The sequence below is a fragment of the Acinonyx jubatus genome, chromosome D4 (genome assembly GCF_027475565.1).
Source record: "Acinonyx jubatus isolate Ajub_Pintada_27869175 chromosome D4, VMU_Ajub_asm_v1.0, whole genome shotgun sequence".
In the NCBI taxonomy this organism is placed as follows: Eukaryota; Metazoa; Chordata; class Mammalia; order Carnivora; family Felidae; genus Acinonyx; species Acinonyx jubatus.
Genome location: NC_069391.1, coordinates 48,515,524 through 48,525,232, shown reverse-complemented (window position 1 = coordinate 48,525,232; position 9,709 = coordinate 48,515,524). Strand labels below are relative to the sequence as shown.

Sequence of the window (9,709 nt, the reverse complement as noted above, 5' to 3'; positions counted from 1 at the left end):
CAGAGGGAGGGAGACACAGAATCCAAAGCAGGCTCCAGGCTCTGAGCTAGCAGCACAGAGCCCGATGTGGGGCTCGAACTCAGGAACCGTGAGATCATGACCTGAGCCGAATCGGACGCTCAACCGACTGAGCCACCCAGGCGCCCCAAAGTTTTGTTTTTTTTTTAAATCAGGATCTCCATTTCCACAAAAATTTGCAGAGGATGTATTCTGTAAGCTCCAACTGTGGTTCCAAAAGCATTTTTGGATCTCAATGCAAAGGGGAATTTTCCATATTTCAAAATCCATTTACCTTTGCAGTTGAGGGTCTTCAGTTGGAGGTGATTAATCTGCACTATAATGACATGGTAATCGGCAAATATCAAGAGAAGGGTCTAATAGGATTTTGTAAATTACTTCCAAGTGATAAATATGCGCAAGTAAAATCATACTCTCATAGGTTGATGTAAGTATTTGGCCATACGCATCTGTGTGAAATGACATTCTCAAAGATGAAATGCATAATATCTCATAGATGAGCCTTAATGGATGAATGTGTGCAATTGATTTTGATGATAGAGTATTAACTCTGAACTCCAGTTAAATGAACTATTATCCCCTAGCAAAGAATTCTGTTCTTGTCGTTAGTAGACCTGTATGAGAAATGATTGTACTCAGGGACGCCTGGGTGGCTCAGTTAGTTGAGCGTCAGACTCTTGATATCAGGTCAGGTTGTGATCTCACCTTTACGGGATCGAGCCCCAGGTCTCTGTGTTGAGCGTAGAGTCTGCTTGGGATTCCCTCTCTCCTCTCTCTCTGCCCCTCCCTCTGATCTCTTTCTCTCTCAGAATAAATAAACTTAAAGAGGAATTATTGCGCTCAATTATTATATTTTAGATTTCATAAGAATTTTGTTGAAATTGTTTTTCTTTCTTGTTACTCAAGTTTCTATGCAATGTCTTTAATTTTGCCTCTTGCCTCACGAATCTAAGATATTTACTTTCTGGCTCATTATAGAAAAAAAAATTTGTTGACCTCTGGTTTTGATCAATCATGTTCTATCCCCTGGGGCCGGGAACATTACTGAATCAAATAAAAATTGGGATTGTTTTAACATGGGAATTCCATTGAAATAATGTGTCTTGATATTAGCAAGGATTTGATAGTTTTGCCAGGTGAATCGGGGAGAGCCTGGGTCCTGAGGCCTCAACCCAGCCCACCCCAAAGGTGTCACCAAAGGTTCTTGATCTCGTCACAAGAAGGAATTCAAGGGCAGACACACAACATAGGGGACAAGCGACACAAGTGGGAAAATTTAAGTGAAAGTATTCTCTGGATATGTGAAAGTGGGTGGGTGAGAGAAAGGGAGGCAGAGAAGGAGGGGGAAAGGGGTGAGGGAGAAAGAGAATATGAGAAAGAAGGAGAGAGAAGGAGCCATGGAGCGTGTGCAGCCTGACTGTGGGTGAGTTTGTGCTGTGCCCTGGGGTTTGGGTTTCTATCTTTTATTGACAGTTGTTAACAAGGGGGTGGAATATTAATTACTTGGGGTGGGTATTTCTTGGAAGCGTTGTGTGCCTTTTCTTCCTCGTTTGGTCAGGTTTCTGGCCTACTTTGTCAGTCATCTTGGGCCTGTCTAGTTTGATCTGGCTTCTTGTGGAGGGCTCCCAGAACAGGTCTCTGACTTTTTTCAATAGCTGGCCAGGACTTCCTCTCTGTGGGCCTCCAGGTATCCTATGAGAACCTAACTGCCTAATCTAACAATAATGTCTGATGAGTAAGAAAAGTGATTGGTGACAGTCAGTAGAAATACCTGGCCACATCATCTCTACTGCCCCCGGTGACATTGAACAAACCACCAGGCACGTGAATGAGGCCATCCTAGACCAGCCAAGCTGCCAGTTGACTGTAGATATAGAAGTAGTTTCAGGAGGGACCGGCAAAGCCAGCCTCTATCACAAGAACTGCCTGGGCGACCTACAAGACTCTGAGAAGAAATAAACGTTTGTGATTTTAAGTCACTAGATTCTGGGGTGGTTTGTTACACAGCAGAAGCTGTTACGGGTGATCAAGGTGAACGTGCCAGACATCTTCTTTGTGCCCCTTCGCCGTCCCCCGGAAGGCTGACCTGTATGAGCTCCATGAACTTCCTTTGCTTCAGAAGATCCAGAAGGAGAAATTCGAACAAGGGAGGTTAAGGTATTAATTCCTGGGCTCTGTTCCTGTTGGGTCACTGTGGATTGGCTGTGTTCCTTGATCTATGATCCCAGGTGGTCAGGTAGTCTTTGTAGACAGCCTCGTCACTGTTTGGTAACTCCTCCTCCCCTTGCCCTTTTAGGCTCAGGGGTGATTTGGGGGGCCCCCCTATTACGAAGTCTCTCTTGTAATCTCTTTATTCCCTGACCATACCTTTGTTTCTAGGCTCTTACTGAAGTCTCCTCCAGTTTTCCTAATTTGATTGTGCTGTTTCCTGCTGGGACCCAGACTGATAGAGGGGGCCTTACCCAGAAGGTAACATCTTGGCTGACTTTTGTGATACAAGGGAATGAGTCCAGAAGGTCCTGCAAGGGTGGGGGGGGGGGGGGGGAGGGAGACTGGAGTCAAGTGAGCTGGTGAGGAGTGTGGAAGGCAAGGTCAAAGGCAGGACTGGTTGTGCGTGTGTGTGTGTGTGTGTGTGTGTGTGTGTATGTGTATGGAAATAGACAGTGCAGGAGAGGCAAATCGTGTATAGACTCGTTGGCCTTTGTAAGGACTTTGGCTCTTACTCTGAAAGAAATGGGAAACTATCGGGAGCCATTCACTCACATCCAATTAAAGCTAATAAGATTGCTTTCTGTTAATGTGTCCACAATGGAGCTGTGTGACTCAGTTCTGAATTTCTCCCCCAGTCTCGTGCCCGCTGGTGAATGTGTGGGTGTGTTAAGCTAGCCCAGCATGCTTGGGCCTGAGTTCAAGGCTTTGTGCCTCTCCTGATGCTGTGGGTGACGTGACCTTCCCTTACAGTACAGGATTCAGACTACAGTGTCTTTCTTTGTTAGCATATTCTTTTCAGTTCAGTTAATGATTTGGGAGTGGACACATTTTTCTTACTCTCTTTCTTTTGTTGTTGTTAAAGTCAATAGGCCCTTCTATACTGACTTCAAAAAGTGTACTTATCTAAAGGGTCTGGTATAATAGAGAACTAACTGCCTCACTACTTCAGGGGAAATAATACACGAAGGTTAACAGAAATGCTGTCTGCCTGCTTACCTCTTAAAGACAGTGGTTTGTCGCGAATACTTAAAAGGCAAAGAGTTCATTTGCATTTGCCATCTCAGCCTATCCAGAAAATAATATACAGATTTGAAGCGTGTTTTCATCCTTCAGTTGACAATTCCATCTGGTCCTGGCTCTTTTAGTATTAAATCTAGCTCAACCTCTGCAGGTAATACGAATGAAGTGGCTTCTCCTCTCATGGCTCCCCAGAGAGGCCTCCCTCTTCCGGCCCTTTCTCGAAAAATCTCCCCAGGCTGACTGTCAGGGAAACACTTGCGGAGGGCTCCAAATTTCCGTATCAGACGTGGGTGCGCCCTACTCCATCAAGCTGACCTTCCTAGGTCTTACCTCAATCAAAATGTAACTGCATATAGTAGCTGTATTCCCTCAGGCCCCATTCTTTGCTTTCAGCGCAGAAGGAAACCAATCTACTTAGCTAATCTGATTAATTAAGCAGGCAGGAGCCTTTTCCTCCCGGCTAACGACACAGCTGGCCTATCAGAACCAGTTCTAATCTTTGTTGTCTAACCTTGACCCTGATTTCTTTTGAAGTTTGTTATTATCACTTAAAAAAATTTCTAGCCCCGCGCTCAAAATGGGCCTTTCCTGTGGGTATGCAGTACAAAGAGAACGGGACTTTGCTCCACTGGAATCTTAGTTTCCCTCTCGGTGAATTAACTGGGTTAAGCTAAATCAGTAAAACATCAAAAAATTTTGAGACCCAACATTAAGATCATTTAAAAAACCCCAAACTCGGGGTGCCAGGGTGGCTCAGTAGATTAAGCGTCCGATTCACGGTTTCGGCTCAGGCCATCATCTCACGATTTGTGAGGTCGAGCCCTGCATCAGGCTCCGCACTGACAATGCGGACCCTGCTTGGGATATTCTCTCTCTCTCTCTCTCTCTCTCTCTCTCAGCCTGGCCCTCCCTGCTCGCTAGCTCTCTCTTCTCTCAAAATAAATAAACTTAAAAAAAAAACAAAACCCCAAACTCCAAACTATAACCTACTATTATCATGACTATTATCAATGACTATTATCATTCCATACAAGAGAGAAAATTTTTAACACGACCACCACCACCACCGAAACATAATTTCAGAAAAAGTACTGTTCTTTAAATTGAATACATTTAGGGGCGCCGGGGTGGCTCAGTTGGTTACGTGTCCGACTTCAGCTCAGGTCACGCTCTCACAGTTCGTGAGTTTGAGCCCCGCATTGGGCTCTGTGCTGACAGCTTAGAGCCTGGAGCCTGCCTTGAATTCTGTGTCTCCCTCTCTCTCTGTTCCTGCCCCGCTCATGCTCTGTCTCTCTCTCTCCTTCAAAAATAAATAAAAACATAAAAAAAATAAAAAAAAATAAATTGAATACATTTATTTTTAGGAAAACTCAATACATTGCCCTTATTTAGTTTTCACTTCAGCACTTGTCAGCGAAAACTTTGTCATGGACTAGCAGCTTCTGAGAGAGAGAGAGAGAGAGAAAACGCATGTGTGCACACAAGCGGGGTAGGGGCAGAGAGAGGAAGAGGAAGAGAGAGAGAGAGAGAGAGAGAGAGAGAGAGAATCCCAAGCAGGCTCTGCACTTTCAGTGCAGAGCCCCATGCATATGAGATCATGACCTGAGCCAAAATCAAAAGTCAGACTCTTAATGGACGGAGCCCCCCAGGTGCCCCTGAATCTCAATTTTCAAAAGTGAAAAATCATAGGGGCCCCCGGCTGGCTCAGTCGGTAGAGCCTGCGTCTCTTCATCTTAGGGTCGTGAGTTTAAGCCCCATATTGGGCATAGAGCTTACTTAAAAAAAATAAATAAATAAAGTGGGGGTGCCTGGGTGGCTCAGTCAGTTAAGCATTTGACTTCGGCTCAGGTCATGATCTCGAGGTTTGTGAATTCAAGCCCTGAGCTGGTCTCTGTGCTGACAGCTTGGAACCTGGAGCCTGTTTCGAATTCTGTGTCTCCCTCTCTCTCTCTGTCTCTCTCCTGCTTGTACTCTCTCTCTCTCAAGAATAAATAATAAAACATTAAAAACATTTAAAGAAAAAGGGAAAAATCACATACTAACTTATATCACTCTTTATTTTTTTTATTTTAGTATTTACTTATTTGTTGTTTGGGAGAGCACACGCAGGGGAGGGGCAGAGAGAGGGGGACAGAGGATCCCAAGTGGGCTCTGAGCTGACAGGCTGACAGCAGCGAGCCTGATGTGGGGCTCGAACCCACGAACCGTGAGATCGTGACCGGAGCCGAAGTCACTCAACTGACTGAGCCCCCCAGGTGCCCTGACTTACATCACTCTTTAAAAGGGCATTTGCTGGGGCACCTGGATGGCTCAGTCAGTTGGGCGTCCGACTTTGGCTCCGGTCATGATCTCACAGTTCAGGAGTTTGAGCCCTGCATGGGGCTGTGTGCTGATAGCTCAAAGCCTGAAGCTTGCTTCAGAGTCTGTCTCTCAAAAATAAACAAACATTAAAAAAAATTTTTTTTAAAGGGCATTTCCTCATGTACTCCTAAAGGCCAGCCTTTCTACAGCAGAGACAGTACATCTGTTTGAGAGTCAGAGTGCCTGGATTCCAACTTTGGTTTTGCCACTAAGTAGGTGCATGTTCTTGGTCAAGATGCTCCCCATTCTGTGCCTACCATTCCTTATTTATAAAATGTAGGTAATAACTCTATTGGTTTCATAAGTTGTTTTGCAGATTAAATGAGGTGATTTACTTAGAACAGTGCTGTTCACATAGTTAATATTCACTTATAACTTTGACTAATGCGTCTCAAGAAACATGGGAATAGAATTTTTTTTTAAGTTTTATTTAAATAATCTCTTCACCTAATGTGGGGCTCGAACTCATGACCCTGAGATTAAGAGTCACATGCTCTTCTGAATGTGCCACCCAGGCAACCCAAGGGAATAGAAGAATTTAAAAAAAACAATTAAAATGGCTTAGGGGCGCCTGGGTGGCTCGGTCGGTTAAGTGTCCTACTTTGGCTCAGGTCATGATGTCACAGTTCATGAGTATGAGCCCTGCGTTGGGCTCTGTGCTGACAGCTTGGAGCCTGGAGCCTGCTTTGGGTTCTGTGTCTCTGTCTCTCTCTGCCCCTCCACCGCTCACACTCAGTCTCTCTTTCTCTCTCAAGAATAAATAAACATTAAAAAAAAATTAAAAAAATAAAAGAGTTAAAATGGCTTAAACGGAGGGGGGGTGGGTAATTAAAATTAAAATGGTCTTAAAGAAATGTTGATGCATTTGGAATTATTAAGACTGAAGGAAAATAACAACTGTGAAAATTAATTAAGGAAAACCTCAGTAGAGTGGACTTGGGATACTTGAAGAGGAGACTGGTAGCAAAAGCCATACCACTCAATGTCAATTACAGACCCAACAGAAGAATCCTAGACAGGAAAGAATGGTCAATTACAGGCCCCAACCAGGAAAGGATGCACCTTGCACTTCCTATAAGAAATGAACTACCCCTGCAACTCAGCCAATGAGAAACCAGCATCACCCTGAACGCTTGCTTTTCTCCAATGGATTTTCATTGGATTTCATGGATTTCATTCTTCTTCTCCATAAAATAATATTCCTCTCCTTTGTTTGTTGGACTTGCCTATGGTTTTGCTGTAGCTTGCATGTCCTGGATTGCAATTCGCTGCTATTCCTGAACAAACCCATCTTCGGCTGGTAAAATAACTGCCAGTTTATTTTCAAGGTTACCATATCAAATTCTGTAAAACCAAGAAGGCAATGATAAACCTTATACAACTACCTCTCTCAGTGGATAACAGAGATTGAATATATTAGTAGTTTCAAAATTAATTCAGATATATTCTTCCAGAATGCACGAGAGAACTGAAATGGCCTGTGGTATAGAATTACTTTTCTAAAGTGGGGTACAGGGAACCAAATCCTTCCTACAAATGATTTTGTGCTTGTCAGCATAAAATGACTTTGGAAGCTTAAGAGTACCAATGCCAAGGACTCAGAGCAGAGCTATTAAATAGACAATTTCTAGTGATGGGACCCCGGTACTGGTATTTTTTAAAAAGCTCCCCACTTCTATATATACCTTCTTAAAAAAAATGTTCTAAACGAGAGAGAGAGAGAGAGAGAGAGAGAGAGAACTCGAGTGAACAGGCTCAGTGCTGCCAAGGAGGAGCTGGAGGCAGGGCTCAATCTCACCAACTGCGAGATCATGACCTAAGTCAGTCGCTGAACCCACTGAGCCACCACCCAGGTGCCCCTATATACATACCTACTTCTGAAGGTAGTTTGGAAACTGCTGGGTAAGTCAGGTTCTCTAGAGCAACTTGTCTTAACTCTTGTGTATAATTTTTCCACAACTAGAATTCTTCCTTCATAACCTTTTTTTTTTCTTTCTGCTGCCTCCTTCAGCTTCTGTTCTACTGTGTGCGGCATTTAGTCTTCTATGAAAACGACTGTTCACGCACAGGTGGACATTCAGTAATTATTAGACAAAAATAGTAACAATTAGGCGTGCCTGCTCTCCCCCGAGTAACCGAGCAGAAATACCCAGGCTATAACGTCCTATGGGACTATCCAACAGGTGGATGTACCAGTGTAGCACTGAGAGCGGCAGTGCTCGGTGTCGGCCAAGGAAGTAAAAATACGAGGCAGCAGCTACAGGGGGAAGAACGACGTGACAAGTCGGCTGCTTGCATAAATTTTCTGAATCCTTCATGCTCTCGGGATTATTTTTTGTTCCTGAGAAACACAATCTCCAAAGCTGCTTTGCATCGTCAAAAGCTGCATAGGGGCAGGCTGCCAACAGGACTACCCGGACACGCTGCAGTGGCATCTCCAGGCGAGTTCCTTTCATCTGCTGTCTCGTAGGCTAATCCCCGCTGCGGTGCCACCCCACGCCCCCCACCTGCCGGCGCGGCTCTTCCGGCCCGCGGGCTCCCGCAGAGAAGTACCCAGCCGCCCACGCCGCCCGCCAGCCGCAGTGCGCGGCCTTGGCCTTGGGCATGCGTGCGACGTAGCGGGGAGGGGCGGGCCGGAGCCGGAGGAGGCGCGGCAGGCGCTCGCAGTCTGCAGTCCATTGGTTCTCTCCCCGTAGCCCCCGCCCCCAGACGTTCGAGGCGGCGGGGTGGGCCACGTCAGGCAGCCGGCGCGGGGCTGAGCTTGTGGCAGAAGGGAGGTAAGCGATGCGGGGTGGCAGGCGGCCGGCTGCGGGCCGCTGCCCCCTGCTCAGAGGCCGCAGGATCGCACTCGCCTGTGGCCTGTCTCAGCTTGGCGTGGAGGGCGGCTTAGGCCCTGCAGGCCTGGGGCTGTGCTGGGAGATGGGGCAGTGGAGCATGTGGCGGCAGGGCCGCACCAGGGCGTGGGTGGCCAGGAATGGGACAGGTTCTGCCGTTTGTCCTCGTCCTTTCCTGTCTGGGCTCTGAACTCCTGGACGACTAGGCCTTCTGCGTTAGAGAGCTCCGCGATGCCTGGGTGGGGCCGGCTCTGGTGCTTGCGGTGGGGGCTCAGCAGGATCTTGACTCGGAAACCGATCAGCGCTATCCTTGCATACTTAACCTGCAGCAGGTTGCAGTTCTTCCACTCTTCCCTGACCGGTTCCCCAGTTGAAGGCAGTGCAGGGGATTCTGGGTCGTTTCCTTTCTGGCCGGGAGGTGGGGGGCCTGGAGGGGACGGGGACGGTCTCCTCATTACCAGTGACTCATTCAGATCCAGTCCACTTCAATGCAAAGGCTTATGGGTGAGCAGGGCCTGTTTTCAGACCTCCTGATTCTCAGGCTCTTGTCTTCCCTTGCTGGAATTACCTAAAAAAAAAAAAAAAATAATAATAACATATATATGTATATGTATGTTTTGAAATGCCTACAACACCTATGCGGAGATTTGCAGAGACTTGCCGTTGTGTTGCACGTACGAGTTGTGTGTTGCACCATGAGTTTTAATTTCAGCTATGGCATCATCGTGATCCTTCAGTTTAGTTCCTGAAATTGGTGCTTCTGCAATCAGTGAAGTCATCCTATCCAGTATCATGCAATCGTTCATTCATCCATTTGACAATTTTTTTTTTTTTTTTTGATGAATTCCTTAATGGTTAGGGTCTTGTGTCAGAAACTAACATGGCATTCCCTGCCTTTCCCCCATTGTATCTGCCACTTTTATTGTCTAGATTTGAGATGTAGGTTTTTTTTTTTGTTGATGTTGATGGTTCAGTTTCAGGTTCCAGATTTAGGTACAGAAGCTCATGATTCTATATGGTAAGATAGAGCTCTTCTGAGACCTCATTCAGTTTTTCTTACTTTCACCTCTAGGAAGCCTCGGGCCATGATGGCTAGAGGTGCTGTAATATTGCTTACTGTACTATGAAAGACCCTAGGTTTTAGGTGCCTGTGTGTAAAGTGAGGGGATGGAATTAGAAGTATTCTGTAATTTTGAAATGTTCAAGGAGAGGAGGGGCATCGACATGTTTACTGAACCGTGTTAATGGTTGGGAAGTGACCATTT

The 9,709-nt window shown here is 45.9% G+C and overlaps 1 protein-coding gene across 3 annotated transcripts in view; it reads left to right on the top strand.

The window, feature by feature from the left end:
- The first annotated feature begins 8,291 nt into the window (after positions 1-8,291).
- The window catches only part of FOCAD (focadhesin), a 311,383-nt gene continuing 309,965 nt past the window's right edge, over positions 8,292-9,709 (top strand). Inside the window, exon 1 of one of the 3 annotated variants that reach the window (XM_053205043.1) lies at positions 8,292-8,387. The gene's annotated coding sequence lies outside the window, so the exon portion shown is untranslated. The remainder of the gene's footprint in view (positions 8,388-9,709) is intronic. The other 2 variants (XM_053205041.1, XM_053205038.1) reach the window with 2 other exon arrangements.